General features: G+C 48.2%; 1 pseudogene; it reads left to right on the forward strand.

The window, feature by feature from the left end:
- Positions 1-1004, forward strand: part of LOC105808433 — a 3295-nt pseudogene extending 2291 nt beyond the window's left edge.
- Positions 1005-5234: the final 4230 nt, after the last annotated feature.

Consider the following 5234-nt stretch of genomic DNA (forward strand, 5'->3'; position numbering starts at 1 on the left):
GAGGGGACGGGTATTTTCATACACAAAGAGTGCAATGCGCACCACCCGGAAGGATGGACATATTTGAAACTCGGACCTGGGGGGGGCAAGGGCAACATAAGTAACATAAATATCTGTACCCCCATAATATGCTGAAATAAAAAAATAAAAAAAAAAAAAGGTCAGCGCAGAGTTACCCGGAATTTCCCACGGAACTCTGCGCTCACACCCACCCTTCCTCTGCCTCCACCATAACGGCCCCCAGGCGCACTTCCGGTTCCGGGCAGAGCCGCTGCCATTTATCGGCCCCCCCCCTCCCCCACCAGGAGGCTGCCCTCCGCCGGCCACTGCCCTCGCCCACCCTGGGTTCACCGCGAGGCCGCCGCGACCGCCAACGCCGTCACTGCCAGCTCCGCAGCCCGCGCTCCCGAGGCGCCTTCCCGTTCTTCCTGTGCCCCGCGCCTGAGCTGCCCGTCATGGCCGCGCTCTCTCAGTTGCGCCAAAAGTATCACCCCGCCTGTGAGGCCGCCGTCAACAGCCAGATCAACCTGATGCTCCACGCCTCCTACGTGTACCTCTCCATGGCATCCTACTTCGACCGCGACGATGTGGGCCTGGAGCACTTCTCCCGCTACTTCCTGCGCCTGTCACGCGAGGAGAGGGAGCGTGCCGAGAAGCTGATGGGCCTGCAGAACCTGCGCGGTGGCCGCGTTTACCTTCACGACATCAGGAAGCCCGACCGCGACGACTGGGAGGACGGGCTGCAGGCCATGGAGTGCGCCTTCCACCTGGAGAAGAGCGTCAACCAGAACCTCCTGGAGCTGCACCAGCTGGCCACCGACAAGGGCGAGTGGCAGCTCTGCGACTTCCTGGAGAGCCACTGCCTGCATGAGCAAGTCAAGACCATCAAGGAGCTGGGTGGCTACCTCACCAACCTGGGCCAGATGGGGGCCCCAGACGTCGGCCTGGCGGAGTGCCTCTTCGACAAGCTCACCCTGGGCGGCGGCGACGACAAGGAGAACTGAGCTGGGACTGTCCCCACAGCTATGGGAGCCTTCCCAGGTCAGGCCACCACCCAGGTGTGCATATTGCCATTTCAGAAGTTCACTTAAGTTTTTTCCTTTCAGTTTTACCACTGTTTCCAATAAAGTTATCTGGTTCTTAAAGCAATAAAGTTGTCCAGTTGATTTGTGTGTGCAAAACTCTCGCCTTTGAGAAATAAGGGCAAATCCCTGCGTGCGGGTTTAAAACGGGTATCCAGGGGGCTCTCCCCCCACCATACACAACCCATCCCCATGCAGCTCAGGATCTCCATGGATGGAGAGGAAAGGTACTCCATGGGCTCCTGGAAAACACAAAATTATTCTTCCCTGCATAAACTGTGTGGTCATGCGGGTTGGGGTGAAGTGAGGAGGGGTTGGATGAGGTGGGGTGGGCGGTCTGGGGCCCGTATATGTGGGTGTGTGTGCATGGTACAGTATAAAACATGGTATAGAATTCCTTATAGCGACTGCCTCTGCAGAACAAATGACAGGAATGGTATTGGGTAGGGATTAAAATAAAGGGGTCTTCAACTTTACTTCAGACTTCTGTTTTAAAATTTGCAGACGTTATTGTTCGTTGATTCTAGGTAGCAAGAGGGGGGCCCTGGAAGATGGCATGGCAGAATCCCTCTTTGACAAGCTCACCCTGGGCCACAGTGATAGCGAATTGAGCCTTAGGCTGGCTTCCTTGCAGACACGGATGTGACTTCCTGTGGTCACCAGTGCCAGGCATAGGTACTGCCCTCACAGTACCTCTACTTATGTTTTATTTTTTTCCTTCAATTGTACCATTTCTTCCATTAAAGTGACATGGTGCCAACAAAACCTAAATAAAGTCAATAGTAGTTGCTGAAAAATATAAGGTAAAGGCTGAAGGTCAAATTTGTGATATTGAATATAAAATAGAATAAATCCTCCTGAATGTTAAACCAGTGACTGTGACTGCTTTGAAGAATGTAGGGGGGTGGGGGAGATTTGAAAGTGGAGACCAGTTAGAGCCACTGTAGCTGGCCCAGGTGAGAGACTAGTGTGGTTTGAATTTGGATGATGACTGAGGAAATGAGGAAAAGTAGACAAGTTCCAAATGGCTTTCGGACGAGTTAGCAAGATTCACTTATGGTCAGGAGGTGAGTAATGTGAGATGGGGAAAATAATCTAGGTTCTGGAGTTTGGACTTGAGCACCTGGTTTCATGGTGGTGCTATTACTAACCTGGGGACATTTTCAGGGGGGACACCTGGCGTAGAGTATTGGGGAATGCATGCCATGTAAAATCTGGGATTTTCATTAGACAGGCAAGTGGAAACATCAGTCAAGTAGCTGAGAAAAATGAATGTTGGGTGTGGAAATATACATATGGGATATATCATTTTATATATGGCATTGAAGCCTTGTGGTTGGATTAGCTCACCAGAAAGAGAGTGTAAGAGAGTGTGTGACAAATCCAGCTCCAAGCGCAGTGCAGCTAACACTTTAGGGCATGGATGAGGTGTCTGAACACCCATAGGGTGGCTGGTCCCATCTTGATCAGTACCTTATTCCAGGCTGTGGCTCCCAGTGTCTTCCCCAAGTTTATTTCAAAATTACCCTGTTCCTAAGAGGCTCATTGTGGCCTCTGGTTACTCCTTTCAAGATATGGAGAAGAGTTAGCCTTTTACCTTGTCTTCCTGGCTATTGGTAAAAAGAAATCATTTCCCAATGAAAAGAATATTCTGTAAGTAAATGATACAATACCTACACTATGGAAACAACTTATGTGTCTGTCAATGGATGAAGGGATAAATAAATTATGGTGTATACATATACAATTATTATTATTATTCAGCCTTAAATAAGAAAGAAATCCTGCTAATTTCAATGACATAGATGACCTTGGAGGACATTATGCTAAATTAAATAAGCCAGAAATAGAAAGACAAATATTGCATGATATCACCTACATGTGGAATCTAAAATAGTGGAACTTTGAGGAACATGGAATAAAATGAAGGGAGCCAGGGGCTGGGGGATGGGGGAAATTGGGAGATGTTGGTTAAAGCAGCAGTCCCCAACCTTTTGGCACCAGGGACTGGTTTCATGGAAGACAATTTTTCCACAGACTGAGGATGCGGGACTAGGGTGTCATGGGGCGGCAGGGTGCGGAGCTCAGGCGGTGATGCATGGCCCGTTTCCTAACAGGCCATGGACCGGCAATGGGCTATGGCCCAGGGGATTGGGGACTGTAGGATTAAAGTATAAAAACTTTCAGGTATAAGATAAATAAATTCTAGAGATCTAATGTAGGACATGGTAACTCTAGTTAATAATAATGTATTATATACTTGAAATTTGCTAAGGGAGAGTAGACCTTAAATCTCCTCACCGTACAAGAAAAATGGTAATGAGATAAACTAGTGATGTCACCAAAATGGTGGAATAGAAGGTAACTCACACATATTCCCCCACAATAATATGAAATCTGCACCTATCCACAGTCAAAAGTCTCTCTCTGGGTGCCTCAGGATTCAGGTAGGATTTCATGAAGCTCCAGCGGAGCCCAAGACCTTGGAAGGTCATTTTGAGAGTGCAGACTGACACCCCGGTGGCTGATCCACTGAGCTTGCTTCTGGGTTCAAGACCAGAAACTGCCCAGTCCTCTAAGGGGTTTTGCTACAGCCCCCTATAGACTTGAGCTTGCATCCAAAAGCATCTGCCAAGAGGTCCAGAAGAAATTGTACACACTGGTGCTTTGGCTGAAAGGCTAGTCTTCCTGCTGTCAGTGGTCTTGGCAGTGAACTCGAAAGTTGCCCTTTGGCTCTGCTCCAGCCCCCGTCAGTGGGGGTATCAGCTCAGAGCTGCTCACATAAGGACCCAGAGAGAGATTCACCCATATCTCCCAACCGAGGAATCTGAGCCTCCCTAATAGGATTGCCAACTTCTGTCCCACAGCAGATCTCGAGGGGACCCAGTTCAGCTCTAGCCCCTCTCACTGCAGTCAGGGAACTATCCTGTTTGTACTGAGACCTGCTTGGAAATTCATGCCTATCTAGGCCAGTGAGCTGGGCTCTCCAACCTCCAATCCACAGCAGACCCCGAGGTGGCCCAGTCTCAGCTCTGGCCCCTCCTGCTGCAGTCAGGTAATTATATTCTCTGTGCAGGAACTTGCTGGGAGATGCATGGCCCTCTAAGGTAATGAGATTAGTGGTATCTCCAGCCTCTGCCCCACAGCAGATCTTGAGGGGCACAGTCTCAGCTCCAACCTTCCCACCGCAGTTTGGGAATTATCGCATGTATGCTGAGACCTGCTGAGAGATGCATGCCTTTCTGAGCCAATGAGACAAGCTCTCTGGCCTCCATCCCATAGCAGATCATGAGGGTGCCCAGTCTCAGCTTCAGCTCCTTCTCCTGCAGGCAGGGAACTATCCCGTCAGTACAGGGACCTGTTGGGAGATGTGTTCCCTTCAAAGCCAATGTTATAGGCATGCCAGCCTCCATTTCACAGCACATCCTTAGGGAGCCCAGTCTCAACTCCAGTCCCTCTTGCTGTATCAGAGGATCCATTCCAGCCTGTGCAGAGACCTACCAGGAGGCACAACTGTCTGGGCCACTGGGATAGTCTTCTGGACTCAGGTCCTTGGCCAGCATTGTCACACAGCCCCAGTACCATTCCTGGGCCTTACCCAGGTATATCTGGGCCAGAAAGTCACAAAGACAAAAAATAAAAAAATATATTGGTGAGAATGCAAAAAAAAGGGAGCTCATATGATGTTGGTGGGAATGTAAAGTAGTACAGCTATTATGTAAAACTGTATGGAGGTTTCTCAGAAAACTAAAAATAGAACTACCATATGATCCAACAATACCACTGTTGGATTTGCTGGAAATCAGTAATTTGAAGAGATATCTGCACGCCAATGTTTATTGCAACACTATTCACAATAACCAAGGTATGAAATCAACCTAAGTATCCATCAGCGGATGAATTTATAAAGACAATATGGTATATGTATACAATGTAATTTTATTTAATGAATCTTTACTCTCCCATCATTAAGATTCAGCAATCAACTGTTGGTCAATCTTGTCTCATCTGTATCTTCATTTAATATTTTTGTTTAAATTTTAAAATATTAAGGGGGTACAAATAGTTTACATGGATCATTTTTGTAATGCTTGAATCCTGGCTACAGGTGTGCCCATCACCCAAATACTGATCATAGTACCCATTGGGCTG

Source organism: Propithecus coquereli, unplaced genomic scaffold, assembly GCF_000956105.1.
Source record: "Propithecus coquereli isolate 6110/MARCELLA unplaced genomic scaffold, Pcoq_1.0 Scaffold173, whole genome shotgun sequence".
Taxonomy (NCBI): Eukaryota; Metazoa; Chordata; class Mammalia; order Primates; family Indriidae; genus Propithecus; species Propithecus coquereli.